Below are 15,988 nucleotides of genomic sequence, written 5' to 3' on the forward strand. Positions count from 1 at the left end.
ATGGAGGAGTTGAAATTAGGGTAGATGTTCCATTCCAGAGGCCCACAAAAAGAGGAGGCCCTAACTAGTCTCCGGTCCAAGTGGAGCCGAAAGGACCTATCTGAGAGGCCTGGGTGGAAATCCAGATGTCCGATTATGGGTGTCATTGGGGATTGTATGGATTCTGACCAAATCCTTTTGGGTGCGGAGCACCTCACTACATAACATAAGTACCTTTTAATTAGTGTCCACTTGTGTCATGTGTGGAGACCTTATGATTCTCCCATTTAGAAGAGTGCAATGCTCTCATGGTTCAGAGATGCAGGTTCTCCCACTCCATGGATAGTGTAGGACCCACTGATTATGGGGTACTTTGTCGCAGTAAGTGGGCTTAGCACCATATAGTAATATGGTGTGACCAAATCCCCATATTTTTCTAGAAATGCTTAGGTGTTTTAAACTAGCCTTGCTTGAGGTAAATGTCTTTTTTGCATGTGTGCGCTGTAATATTTTCTTCTACTGTATGGTCTTATGGCTGCATCATCTTTAATGCATTTTTTAGAGTGTGCCCCCCAAATATCTTGTTTGTGTGAGCTAAAAAGGCACAGGAAATTTGGTCAAAATTGATGGCAAGATGAATGTAGTATGTTATCAAAAAATACTGGAGGAACATTTGCATTCATCAGCCAGGAAGCTGCGCATGGGTCGTACTTGGACATTCCAACATGACAATGATCCGAAACACAAGGCCAAGTCGACCTGTCTTTGGCTACAGCAGAATAAAGTGAAGGTTCTGTTGTGGCCATCTCAGTCTCCTGACCTCAATATCATTGAGCCACTCTGGGGAGATCTCAAACGTGCCGTTCATGCAAGACAGCCCAACAATTTACAGGAACTGGAGGCTTTTTGCCAAGAGGAATGGGCAGCTTTACCATCTGAGAAGATAAAGCGCCTCATCCACAAATACCACAAAAGACTTCAAGCTGTCATTGATGTTAAAGGGGGGCAATACACGGTATTAAGAACTGGGGTATGTAAACTTTTGATCAGGGTCATTTGGGTAGTTTCTGTTGTGATTTATGATTTAAAAAGATCATAAATGGCTTCAGCCAAACACTAACCATGAGTGAAAGAAAAGTTTTTGCGTTATCATTCATATTCTCTAAAAAATGGCCAAGAAATCATAAATTCTGCCAGGGTATGTAAACTTATGAGCACAACTGTGTGTGTGTGTGTGTGTGTGTGTGTGTGTGTGTGTGTGTGTGTGTGTGTGTGTGTATATATATATATATATATATATATATATATATTCAGGAATATGTGCAAATTAAATGTGCACCGAGATCAATTACTGTATGCTGTTTTTAATAAGGAAATATATTTCATATCACTACACTCTGATATTTTAGCCAAAGCCAATACAGCTATAAATAGATGAGGCCTGAATCATTAGGCTTATAAAGCGTCTTGTTAGCCCCACCCTTTTAAATCCTGCAATCGGGTTCAACATGACCCATGACATCAGTTATGATACAACTCTCGATGTGCCACATACCATCAAGTATATTTAATCCCAAGTGGCATACAGGGGGGAGGTTTACTAAAACTGGAGCACTCAGAATCTGGTGCAGCTATGCATAGTAACCAATCAGATTCTAACTTCAGCTTGCGCAGCCAGGCTAGGTTTCCACTAGTGCAACTTTATATGCGATTTGGGACTGAAAAGTCGCATGACAAGTCGTACCCCATGATTTGCAATGAGTACTGTTCATATCTGTGCGACTTCAAGACGCAGCGACTTCAAAGTAGTCCCTGCACTACTTTGGTCCCACTTTGATGCGACTTGAGGTCCATAGCCCTCAAGAATACACAGGCATTGCTTCAAGTCGCGGCAAAAAAAACCGCAGAAACATCACGCGAGTTTGGGGACGCAACAGTGGAAACATAGCCTTAAGCTTTAACAATGAAACCTGGAAGCTGATTGGTTACTATACACAGATGCACCAGATTGTGCTGTGCTCCAGTTTTAGTAAATATCCCTCACAGAGCCATCCACAGGAATCTGTCTGTTAATTCTTTTAATTTTTATTTTTTTTCTCCTATTACACTTCCTGTAATAAAGACCGCTCACTGCTGCTCTCTCTCCTTGTGCAGGGGGACTGGTCTTGACTCCGCCCCTCCTGTAGTTTTCTGCAGGCAGCCTGTAGTGGGTGGTGGTATATTTTTTTTTTTGGGGGGGGGCGGCAAACAATGTACCCACGGCCCCCCCAATTATACAAAAAAAAATGAAGATTAGGTAAACCCACAAGTGCTTTTTTTTAGCCACCATTATTGCTTTATATTGGTTTTAGAAATTTACAAATGCAGCAATTTAGAAATTGGATGAAAGGTTTAGCACTGGGAAACACTTTTTGATATATAAATTGCGCATTTTTTATACAACTATATAGATCAGACCAAAATGAGAGACGGATGAGGAGGAAAGAGGGACAGAGGGACATTGCTCCAAATCAGGGGCAGTCCCTCGAAATCCGGGACAGTTGGAAGCTATGCAGTATGACAATAAAAAAAAAAAAAACATACAATCTCATACACTGTACTCTGTATTATAGTCCCTCCTCCCTCCTTATTTATGGGGAGGCGTGGTCGCTGTGACCACAGGACACATTGTTACACATGTAACTTCTATGATACTGATACAATGTGCATCGTAGGCAAAAGCTAACATTATATCGGCGTCACATAATGCTGTGTTTTGAAGAGGAGAAAGTAACCTGTAACCACAAAATATGAGATATGCAAAAGTTTATTCTTCAATTCTTTCCAAAAGTCAGCTAGTAGTGCGTCACTAAGTGCAGATACAGGTACCTCCGCCTCCTTCCTGATACAGTAAGACGTCATCGCCTCCGGGGAATTAACCCTTATCACCGTCTATGAGAAATACAATTGTGTGATGAGTACAGCAAGCAGCCCTTCCCCCCGGACCAGATGTGCAACCGCATTCAAAGGGTGAGTCATGGCATTGTAAGCGAGGCTGAAAAAAGGCAAAATAAAGTACAATCAATAAATAAATAAAATACAGTAAATAAAATGAAGTGAAATCAAATACAATACAATTAAATTGAAATTAGATTTAAAAAAATTGAATAAATGAAAATAATGTAAAAATGAAATGAGATAACATAGAATAAAGTACATCAAAATAACATAAAAATGAAATGAAATCAAATAGAATAAATACATAAAATACATATGAAATAAAATGAAATCAAACAGAATAAATTAAATAAAAATAATATAAAAATGTAATTGAATAAATTAGAATAAATACAATAAAATACAAATTAAATGAAATAGAACAAATAAAATGAAATCAAATAGAATAAATAAAAATAAATAAATAAATAAAATAAATCAAAAGTGAAATGAAATAAAGACAGAATAACATAAAAGTAAAATAAATAACATAAAACAAAAATGTAATAAAATAAAAATGAAATAAAATGGAATAAATAAAATAAAATAGGATAAATAAGTAAATAAAATAAAACAAAAATGAAATGAAATAAAATAGAACAAATAAATAAAATAAAACAAAATAGAAATTAAAAAAATAAAATAAAAATTAAATGAAATAAAATAGAATAAATAAAATAAAATAAAAACTTCCAAACCTTATTTAGCCCTAACCCTTAAAGCACTGTCTACAGTATCAGGACAAGGTCCTCTGACACCCAAGGTGATTTAAATTTGTGCAGTGTGTTAATCCATGTACCTTAATACCTGTAATGCCTTGCATTGCTTTAAGGTAGCCAATTATAATCAATAGGCCTCTGACGCAGCAGAACCTCCCAAAAATCAGACAGGCCACAAAACTTTTGTTGTAACACACTGCAATGCACTATGGTGCATTGCCATGCGTTGCAACCCATGTGCTTTGTCTTGGCTTTGCCTTGAATGGCACTACAATGCACTATTGCATACTCCGCACCTCTGGACCCCTTTACATTACACAGCCCCAGCACCTCTGGACCCCTTTACATTACACAGGCCCCATACCTCTGGACCCCTTTACATTACACAGCTCTGCCCCTCTGGACCCCTTTACATTACACAGCCACCCCACATCTCTAGACCCCTTTGCATTACACAGCCCCTACCCCCACACACCTCTGGACCCCTTTACATTACACAGCCCCACACACCTCTGGATCCCTTTGCATTACACAGCCCCCACACAGCTCTGGACCCCTGTAAATTACATAGCCCCCACACCTCTGGACCCCTTTGCATTACATGGCCCCCTCCACACCTCTGGACCCCTTTACATTACACAGCCCTCCCACCTCTGGACCCCTTTACATTACACAGCCCCCCACACCCTCTGGACCTATTTACATTACACAGCCCCCACACCTCAGGACTCCATTGCATTACACAGCCCCTACCCCCCACAACTCTGCTCCTTCCTAATTTATTGGGGCATGCAGAGTGGGAGACACAGGAGAGCGGAGCAGGAGGCAGAAGGGGAAAGAGAAACAGCAGCACTGAATAGACAGTGAGAGCTGCCACAGTTAACTTTCCCAGCAACCAATCCCCTGCTGGTTAACTTGGAAAGTTAACTCCGGCAGCTTCCGCTGTCTGTTCAGCACTGCAGTTTCTCTCTACTGTTCTGCCCCCTGCTCCCTGCTCCTCTCTCCTGTGTTAGTGATCAGTGGAGGCAATCTGGCGACCGGCCTTTGGTGTCACCTGGGTGCGGCCTACACCCCCTGCACCCCCATAGCGACGCCACTGGCTACTGCCAGGTGCCAGTCCAGACACCCCCAGTCAATAAGCGGCGCTGGCCTGACACCCCTAAACGCCGCCATCCATACACCCCCCAATGTGTGGTGCAGGTGACAAGCAGGCGGACAGTTCAGACATGCGAGCAGGCAGGCGGCAAGTGGTTCAAGCATGTGGGCGGGCGGGCGAGCAGATCAGGTGGCCAGGATCTCCAAAGCTGGCAGCATCCCCATCTCGCCCACACAACAAGAGCCTTTCCTTTACATTGGCTTTTAAATTTACATATGCAGCAATTTAGAAATTGGATGAAAGGTTTAGCACTGGAAAACACTTTTTGAAAGATAAAAAGTGCATTTTATATACAATGATATAGATCAGAGCAACATGAAGGACAAACGAGGAGGAAAGAGGGACAGAGGGACATTGCTCCAAATCAGGGACAGCCCCTCGAAATCAGGGACAGTTGGGAGCAATGACTGTGCTCTGTTTGGAATGACAGGGCTGCAGTGTCACTCTTGTCATGAAGGTAGCTGGAGAGCGGAGTGCTCATCTGGTTGCAGCGCCCCCTCTCCACATAGCGCCCCTGACTGATGTGCGCTCTAGGCCGGCACCTACCTTGCCTATAGGTAGGGCCGGCTCTGTTTGTATTCCAAAGGCTAGAAGCTCCTCCTGCCACTGTTTCCCTGCAGACAGGCTGGGAGAGAGCTGGGTCATGTGACAGCTGTATATCCATTAGGAAAAATCGATAGATTTTTTTTTTTTAATAAAAACAGTGCCGTCATCCATATACAGTAATAGAAGGAACAATGTAAACGAAACAGTGTGTGTTTAGTATCACTTTAACATGTTTGGCTAAGCACCAGATAATCCAGCGGAGTGACACCCTCATTGTGTTGTTATCGGTATTTATCTTAATGTAGAATTTTTCTGCCAGCTGCACAAATGCTTTAGGAGATCTCCTGATCTGTCTTGTTTAGTTTATGTTTTCCTGTTATACAAATGCTGGAAATCCGGATTGAGGTGCTAAGGTCTGTTTAAAGGGGTATTTTTTATGACAATAGTAATACAATATTCAGGGCCAGATGCATTTGTAAACAAACCAAAAGTATTAAAAACTATTAACAACTGTTATTAGGATCTGCATTACACCTCCACTGAAAAGGAACACATAGGGGTTGATTTAAAAAGACTGAAGAGTGCAAACTCTGGTGCAGCTGTGCATGGTAGCCAATCAGCTTCTAACTTCAGCTTGTTCAGTTAGGCTTTGGCAATAAAACCTGGAAGCTGATTGGTTGCTGTGCAGAGCTGCACCCGATTTTGCACCCTCCAGTTTTAGTAAATCCATAGCTCCCAACTGTCCCTGATTTCGAGGGACTGTCCCTGATTTGGAGCAATGTCCCTCTGTCCCTCATTCCTCCTCATTTGTCCCTCATTTTGGTCTGATCTATAGAGATGTATATAAAATGCACTTTTTATCTATCAAAAAGTGTTTCCCAGTGCTAAACCTTTCATCCAAATTATAAATTGCTGCATTTGTAAATGTTAAAAGCCAATATAAAGGAATAGTAGTGGTGAAAATAAGTCCCTTGTGGATTCAATTAACCTTTTTTTTGTGTGTTAATTCTCCTTTAAGGGGGTGTGGTAGGGGGCGTGTCCTATTCCTACATACATTTGCTAGTAGGTGTCCCTCATTCCCATCTCAAAATGTTGGGAGGTATGGTAAATCAACCCCATAACCACTTCCGGACCGCCGCACACCGATATACGTCCATACTTTGAAGAGGAATATTGTTGTTATGGCAGTAGTTAGCTTCGGCCAAGGGTCCGCTTTCCGATAAGAGTGGTCTCTGCGGCGGATTCGCCGCGAGATCACTTTTATCGGCTGGTGGGAGAGGCCCCCCCCTCCCGCCACGCTCCGGTGCCCTCCGCCGCTTACCGGAGCCGTCGGCAGCGGCGGAGGCGATTGGATCTTCACCCTTGCTGGGCATGGAGATGAGTGAGGGGAAGATGGCCCCCACCCGTCTCCATAACAATGCAGGGTGGAAGCGACGTTTTTTATTATTTTTTTTATTGCATTTTAATGTAAATATGAGATCTGAGGTCTTTTTGACCCCAGATCTCGTATTTAAGAGGTCCTGTCATGCTTTTTTTCTTTTACAAGGTATGTTTACATTCCTTGTATTAGGAATAAATGTGACACATTTTTTTTTTTTAAACTGTGTAAAAATTAAAAATAAAAGGTAAAATAAATAGTAAAAAAAATATTTTTTTTTAAATGCGCCCTGTCCCGCCGAGCTCGTGTGCAGAAGCGAACGCATACGTGAGTAGCGCCCGCATATGAAAACGGTGTTTAAACCACACATGCAAGGTATCGCCGCAATCGGTAGAGCGAGAGCAATAATTCTAGCCCTAGACCTCCTCTGTAACTTAAAACATGCAACCTGTAGAATTTTCTAAACGTCACCTATGGAGATTTTTAAGGGTAAAAGTTTGTCGCCATTCCACGAGCGGGGCGCAATTTTGAAGCGTGACATGTTGGGTATTAATTTACTCGGCGTAACGTTATCTTTCATAATATAAAAAAAAAAAATTGGGCTAACTTTACTGTTGTCTTATTTTTTAATTCAAAAAAGTGTATTTTTTCCAAAAAAAGTGTGCGTGTGAGACCGCTGCGCAAATACGGTGTGACAGAAAGTATTGTAACAGCCAACCATTTTTTTCTCTAAGGTGTTAGAAAAAAAAATGCATAATGTTTGGCAGTTCTAAGTAATTTTCTAGCAAAAAAAACTGTTTTTAACTTGTAAACAACAAATCTCAAAAAGAGGCTCGGTCCTTAAGTGGATAATGTATTATCATGGAATGCAATTCATTTTTTTACAATGACTCACATTTTTTGGATCTTGCACTTGTTCTAAAGACTAATACAGCATACATAATTCATCTGTCTCTTAAAGCAATAAAAACCCCTTCACGCCTAAGGGTAAAACAAATCTAAACGCGAAGCACAGTTTTGGAATGTTGACATGTGTTAGTAAAACCATATATAACACAACTACTTTGTGCATCCAGGTGGGTGTGGATTATACCGTGTTTTTTTCAGGCCAAATTGGGCTTTCATTTAGTGGTAAATGGTCATAGATATCTCCAGATTATTTTTTTATTTTTTTGATTTTCAAAGGAAAACTCGCCCAAAATACACTATATGACCAAAAGTATTGGGACACCTGCCTTTACACTTAGTCCGTAGGGTTCAATATTGAGTTGGTCCACCCTTTGCAGCTATAACAGCTTCAACTCTTCTGGGAAGGCCGTCCACAAGGTTTAGGAGTGTGTCTATGGGAATGTTTGACCATTCTTCCAGACAGTGGCGGCCTGTGGAAAATGTTTGGGGGGGGGGCGGCAAAAGGGAAGTAATAGATTTTATTTCCCTGCAAAGCAGGGAATAAAATTCATCACTTCCCTTAGTGAAAGCAGCACACAGTACACATAAACACTGGCTAGGCAGACAGTTAATCCTTTGATCGCCCCTGAAGTTAATCCCCTCCCTGCCAGTGTCATTAGTACAGTGACAGTGCATGTTTGTAGCACTGATCACTGTATTAGTGCCACTGGTCCCCAAAAAGTGTCAGTTAGTGTCAGATTGTCCGCGGCAATATCGCAGTCCCGCTATAAGTCGCTGATCACCATGATTATCGGTAAAAATAAATAAATAAATAAAAATTCCAGCATATATCCCATAGTTTGTAGACACTATAACTTTTGCGCAAACCAATCAATATACGCTTATTGGGTTTTTTTTTTTTTTTTTTTTTACCAAAAACATGTAGCAGAATACATATTGGCCTAAATTGATGAAGAAATTTGATTTTTTCAATTTTTTTATTGGATGTGTTTTATAGCAGAAAGTAATAAATATTTATTTTTTTATAATTGTCGTTTTTTTTTTGTTTTTTTTTTGTTTGTTGCACAAAAAAAAAAAATGCAGAGGTGATCAACCACCAAAAGAAAGCTCTATTTGTGGGGGGAAAAAAAAGGACAAAAATGTTATTTGGGTACAGTGTTGCACGACCGCGCAATTGTCAGTTAAAGTAGCTCAGTGTCGTTCCGCAAAAAGTAGCCTGGTCATGAAGGGGGTAAATCTTGTTTTCTACCACCCTAGTTCAGGCAGAGAAAGTTATATATATTTTTTCCTAAATTTCTGAAATGTGTTCAAATTTAATTGAACAGGTTGAACAGGTTCCTGTCTCATTGCATTTCATGTTGGCCTTATGTAAGTATATGTTCCTGATTTGCATTCACATAGAGTGTTTCTTGTCAGAGTCAGTGGCAGCTGGTGCTCAATTCTCTTGGGGGGGGGGGGGGGGCGGCCCCCCAGCCAGCCAGTCAGCCAAGCATTTTCCTCAGAATCTTACAAACAACACCCCATAATGACAACATGAAAGAAGTTTGCTTGAAATCTTTGCAAATTTATTAAAAGTATAAAACGAAAAAAATTCCATGTAAATAAGTATTCACAGACTTTGCTCAATACTTTGGTGAAGCTCCTTTGGCACCAATTAGAGCCTCAAATCTTTTTGAGTATGATGCTACAAGCTTGGCACACCTATTTTTGGGCAGTTTCTCCCATTCTTCTTTGCAGGACCTTTCAAGCTCCATCAGGTTGGATGGGGAGCGTTGGTGCACAGCCCTTTTCAGATCTCTCAATCGGGTTCAATTTTGGGCTCTGGCTCGGCCACTCACGGACATTCACTCCTTTGTTATCTTGGCTGTGTACTTAGGGTCGTTGTCCTGTTGGAAGATGGACTTTCGTCCCAGTCTGAGGTCCAGAGCGCTCTGGAGCAGGTTTTCATCAAGGATGTCTCTTTACATTGCAGTATTCATCTTTCATCTTCGATCCTGACTAGTCTCCCAGTTCTTGACGCTGAAAAACACCACCACAGACTGGGGCGAAGGTTCATCTTCCAACAGGACATTGACCCTAAGCACACAGCCAAGATAAGAAAGGAGTGGTTATGGGACAACTCTGTGAATGTCCTTGCGTGGCCCAGCCCGAGTCCAGACTTGAACCCCATTGAGAGATCTGAAAATGGGCTGTGCACCGACGCTCCCCGTCCAACCTGATGGAGCTTGAGAGGTCCGTTTTTTTATTTGAATACGTTTTCAAAGGTTTCAAACAAACTTTTTTCACGTTGTCATTATGGGGGATTGTTTGTAGAGTTTTAAGGAAAATAATGAATTTAATCCATTTTGGAATAAGGCTGTAATATAACAAAATGTGGAAAAAAGTGAAGCCCTCTGAATACTTTCCGGATGCACTGTATGTGAACATTGATGTACGGACACCCTATTACAATTCTTGAGCTCCGAAAATGCAAGGATATTACAATTAACCCCAGAATGACCCCTTTATGGAAAGTAGACAGTCCAAGGTATTTAGTAAGAGGCATGACAATATTTTTGAAGTTGTAATTTTTTGTCACAATTATTTGGAAAATAATTACATACGGTCACTAGTGCAGTATAGCGTTATTGTATAAGGGGCAGTATGTGTAAAAAAAATAATTTTTAATCATTATTTTTTTTTTTTTAGGATTCTTTCTTTAACACACTGTGACCAAAACAATACAGTACTACTCTAGGGAAATGATCAGGATTTTTTTTTTTACACATGATTATTGCTTATACCGATGAATTTCATTGGTATAAGAAACCATTTTTACTGAATGAAACTGGTTTATTCAGTATCCTTTGTTGTGATTAGCTGTGATTGGCGAAAGCTAATCACATAGTACAGAGGGACTGTGATTGGCCCTGTCTGTACCATGTGATCACTGTGACCAATCACAGCTAGCAATATAAATGTATACAATGGATGGCATGAAAGCAAGCCATCCATTGTTTACAGTTGTCATGTGATCAGCTGTGGTTGGTCACAGCGATCACATGGTACTGGCAGCGGGTTGGTACAGTGATCAGTCATCACATGTGTCCGGGACACAGTCGGTGACAGATTGCGTTGCTGCGTAGCCTGTTCAGGGAGGACATCATTTGACATCCTCCCAGAACAATAGTGCTCCCGCCCGCCGGTCATTGTACTATAGGCCGGGCGGGAAACAAAAAATGTAACTATTTTATGTGGTGGCTGCATTATTTATTTATTTATTTTTTTTAGGCTTTTTTTCTCTCTGTTTTCACCTGGTGATCTGGCGAACACCCCTCATATATTAGAGCGCCCCCACTGTGGATGAAGGAGCACAGGGGGCACCTTTGGACAGCTAGCATTGTCAGTCTGGGGGGAGGGGAGTGTTAGATGTACTAGCAGATTTACATGCACTATCAAATTGAAGCCAAACTCTAGCTCACACTTTATAATCAGTTACAGCAAACAGTTTTCGCCTTTTGGGAGACAGGTTTTGCATAAACAAATAAAAACTGATTGTTGTAAGCACCCCTGTCAGTGGTGAATGGTTTGTCTCATCTCTGTAACTGATACATTCTGCTGGAGAGCTTGTTCTTTTGAAAAACAACAGACTTACTGGCCGGATCACCAAGTGAAAGTAAGGGAAAGAAAGCCTAAAAAAGAAAAAGAAATGCAGCCATCACATCTAAGAAATGGTAAGTCGCAATATAATAAATGATTGCATTTGTGTCATTCATATTTTGTGCATTTAGAAACGCATCCTGTCCTTCTATTGAAGAAATTTCCCATGTTGTCTAGAACTATTATAATAATCTGAGCTGAGTTGACAGCGGCTGGTTTTGTACTTCCTGTTCCAATGAAAAAAAACGTTTCATTCATTCCTGTACACACAAAAGTGTAAAATGAAACATAAATAAGGGAATTAAAACAAATGTTAGCAAAGTTTTGCCCTCGGCCAAAATATTTTCACTCATTAGACATTAAATACCTGGCTATGATCCAGTCATCATGCATCACAGCAACGTCACTATAGACGCAATTAGTAGAAGTCGGTCATGGCCGGGTGATTGATAGTCTATGAAGAACTGACATCAGGCCGTCTCCTGTCCTTCATAATCACTCCTGCTGGTATAACCAGTGTGTCTGCATGTAAGAAGGCGACCAGCTTGGGAAAATCCATCCAGATAGCAAAACCGACATATCTAGTGCAGTGCTAAGTGTGGCCCCTGACATTGATAAAGGGCTGTACATAATGTTCAATATATGTATGCTAAATAAAATGGTCCGAGACTGCAGACATACTACAGGAGATGGTAAGATACTGCAGAGATATTACAGTAGATGAGCAGAGACTGCACACATGGTACAAGAGATGGTCAGAGACTGCAGACATGATACAAGAGATGGTCAGAGACTGCAGACATGATACAAAAGATGGCTAGAGACTGCAGATATGATACAAGAGATAGTCAGAGACTGTAGATATGATACAAGAGATGGTCAGAGACTGCAGACATAATACAAGAGATGGTCAGAGACTGCAGACATGATACAAGAGATGGTCAGAGACTGTAGATATGATACAAGAGATGGTCAGAGACTGCAGACATAATACAAGAGATGGTCAGAGACTGCAGACATGTTAAAGAGATGGTCAGAGACTGCAGACATGATACAAGAGATGGTCAGAGACTGCAGAGATACTACAAGAGATGGTCAGGGACTGCAGACATGATACAAGAGATGGTCAGAGACTGCAGACATGATACAAGAGATGGTCAGAGACTGCAGACATGATACAAGAGATGGCTAGAGACTGCAGACATGATACAAGAGATGGTCGGAGACTGTAGATATGATACAAGAGATGGTCAGAGACTGCAGACATGATACAAGAGATGGTCAGAGACTGTAGATATGATACAAGAGATGGTCAGAGACTGCAGACATGATACAAGAGATGGTCAGAGACTGCAGAGATACTACAAGAGATGGTCAGAGACTGCAGAGATACTACAAGAGATGGTCAGAGACTGCAGACATGATACAAGAGATGGTCAGAGACTGTAGATATGATACAAGAGATGGTCAGAAACTGCAGACATGATACAAGAGATGGTCAGAGACTGCAGAGATACTACAAGAGATGGTCAGAGACTGCAGAGATACTACAAGAGATGGTCAGAGACTGCAGACATGATACAAGAGATGGTCAGAGACTGCAGACATGATACAAGAGATGGTCAGAGACTGCAGAGATACTACAGGAGATGGTCAGAGACTGCAGACATAGTACAGGAGATGGATAGAGACTGCAGACATGATACAAGAGATGGTCAGAGACTGCAGACATGATACAAGAGATGGCTAGAGACTGCAGACATGATACAAGAGATGGTCGGAGACTGTAGATATGATACAAGAGATGGTCAGAGACTGTAGATATGATACAAGAGATGGTCAGAGACTGCAGATATGATACAAGAGATGGTCAGAGACTGCAGACATGATACAAGAGATGGTCAGAGACTGCAGAGATACTACAAGAGATGGTCAGAGACTGCAGAGATACTACAAGAGATGGTCAGAGACTGCAGACATGATACAAGAGATGGTCAGAGACTGCAGACATGATACAAGAGATGGTCAGAGACTGCAGAGATACTACAGGAGATGGTCAGAGACTGCAGACATAGTACAGGAGATGGTCAGAGACTGCAGACATGATACAGGAGATGGTCAGAGACTGCAGACATGATACAAGAGATGGTCAGAGACTGCAGACATCATGCATGTCAGCTCCCTCAGCGATGACCGGGAGGCGATGCCGGCGCTTCATTCTAAGGCAAGTATTTCAGAATACTTTCATTTCATTATGACTTTGCCTTGCAGGGTGTGGTTTTTTTTTTTGTTTGTTTTTTTGTGGGCATACCGCTTTAACTGCATTCATCCATTCTCTGATAGAAGGCGTTATAACGTGCATCCATCTCTTAGCAATTTTCTTTCGAGCCTGAAAAAGTGTTTTTTTTTTGCAAACAGATCTTTACATGTCCTGACCATTCTTCATCATTCAACACCCCCAACAAACATACTTCAGGGGTACAAGGCACCGCTCTTTTAATCATTTCAATTCAAATCATTTAATCAATTACTTGAGTCCAATATTACATTACCTCCCTACATGACCAAATCCAGTGGCGGCTGGTGCTCAAAAATTTTGGGGGGTGCAAACTGAAAAATACTGGAAAAAGAAACAACAATTGCAGCCACTGTGCCCATCAAATGCAGCCACTGTGCCCATCATATGCAGCCACTGTGCCCATCATATGCAGCCACTGTGCTCATAAAATGCAGCTACTGTGCCCATTATATGCAGCCACTGTGCCCATCAAATACAGCCACTGTGCTCATAAAATGCAGCCACTGTGCCCATCAAATGCAGCCACTGTGCTCAGAAAATGCAGCCACTGTACCCATCATATGCAGCCACTGTGCCCATCATATGCAGCCTCTGTGCCCATCATATGCAGCAACTGTGCTCATAAAATGCAGCTACTGTGCCCATTATATGCAGCCACTGTGCTCATCATATGCAGCCACTGTGCCCATCATATGCAGCCACTGTGCCCATAAAATGCAGCCTCTGTGCCCATAAAATGCAGCCTTTGTGCCCATCATATGCAGCCACTGTGCCCATCATATGCAATGTCTGTGCCCATCATATGCAGCCACTGTGCTCATAAAATGCAGCTACTGTGCCCATTATATGCAGCCACTGTGCCCATCAAATGCAGCCACTGTTCTCATAAAATGCAGCCACTGTTCCCATCAAATGCAGCCACTGTGCTCATAAAATGCAGCCACTGTGCCCATCATATGCAGCCACTGTGCCAATTATATGCAGCCTCTGTGCCCATCATATGCAGCCACTGTGCTCATAAAATGCAGCTACTGTGCCCATTATATGCAGCCACTGTGCTCATCATATGCAGCCACTGTGCCCATCATATGCAGCCACTGTGCCCATAAAAAGCAGCCACTGTGCCCATCATATTCAGCCTCTGTGCCCATCATATGCAGCCTCTGTGCCCATAATATGCAGCCTCTGTGCCCATCATATGCAACCTCTGTGACCCAACCCCCCTGCCCGCCCGTTCGCCCGCACCCCTTCGCCGTCTCACCAGCACTTACCCCATCCTGGTGGCAGGTCAAGCAGCAGGTGACGGCGGCGAGCTGTGGGAAGAGCTCTATCCTGTCAAAAGGGAAGTAATAGATTTTATTTCCCAGCAAAGCAGGGAATAAAATTCATCACTTCCCTTAATGAAAGCAACACACAGTACACATAAACACTGGCTAGGCACACAGTTAATCCTGATCGCCCCTGAATTTAATCCCCTCCCTGCCAGTGTCATTAGTACAGTAACAGTGCATATTTTTAGCACTGATCACTGTATTAGTGTCACTGGTCCCCAAAAAGTGTCAGTTAGTGTCAGATTGACCGCCGCAATATCGCAGTCCGGCTATAAGTCGCTGATCGCCGCGATTACTAGTAAAAATAAATAAATAAATAAAAATTCCAGCATATATCCCATAGTTTGTAGACACTATAACTTTTGTGAAAAAACAATCAATATACGCTTATTGGGATTTTTATACATATTGGCCTAAATTGATGAAGAAATTAGATTTTTTTTTCAATTTTTTTATTGGATATGTTTTATAGCAGAAAGTAAAAAATATTGTTTTTTTTTTTCATAATTGTCGTTTTTTATTTATTTATTTATTTTTGTTTATAGCACAGAAAAAAACACAGAGGTGATCAAATACCACCAAAAGAAAGCTCTGTCTGAGGGGGGAAAAAAAGGACAAAAATGTTATTTGGGTACAGTGTTGAATGAGCGCACAATTGTCAGTTAAAGTAGCGCAGTGTCGTTCCGCAAAGAGTAGCCTGGTCATGAAGGGGGTAAATCTTGTTTTCTACCACCTTAGTCCTGGCAAAGCAAGTTATGTTTTTTTTTTCCTAAGTTTCTGAAATGCGTTGATATTTTCTTGAACAGGTTGAACAGGTTCCTGTCTCATTGCATTTCATGTTGGCCTTACGTAAGTATATGTTCCTGATTTGCATTCACATAGAGTGTTCCTTGTCAGAGTCAGTGACGGCTGGTGCAAACTTTTCTTGGGGGGGGCGGTCCCCCAGCCAGCCAGCCAGTCAGCCAAGCATTTTCCTCAAAATTCTACAAACAATACACCATAATGACAACATGAAAGAAGTTTGTTTGAAATCTTTGCAAATTTATTAAAAATAAA

At 41.6% G+C, this 15,988-nt stretch overlaps 1 long non-coding RNA gene across 1 annotated transcript in view; it reads right to left on the reverse strand.

Moving 5' to 3' along the window:
• Positions 1–2,767: 2,767 nt before the first annotated feature.
• Positions 2,768–15,988, reverse strand: part of LOC141112943 (uncharacterized) — a 51,131-nt gene continuing 37,910 nt past the window's right edge. The window contains exon 2 of the long non-coding RNA XR_012236664.1: positions 2,768–3,013. This is a non-coding gene — a long non-coding RNA (uncharacterized lncRNA). The remainder of the gene's footprint in view (positions 3,014–15,988) is intronic.

Source organism: Aquarana catesbeiana, linkage group LG11, assembly GCF_042186555.1.
Source record: "Aquarana catesbeiana isolate 2022-GZ linkage group LG11, ASM4218655v1, whole genome shotgun sequence".
NCBI classification, from domain to species: domain Eukaryota; kingdom Metazoa; phylum Chordata; class Amphibia; order Anura; family Ranidae; genus Aquarana; species Aquarana catesbeiana.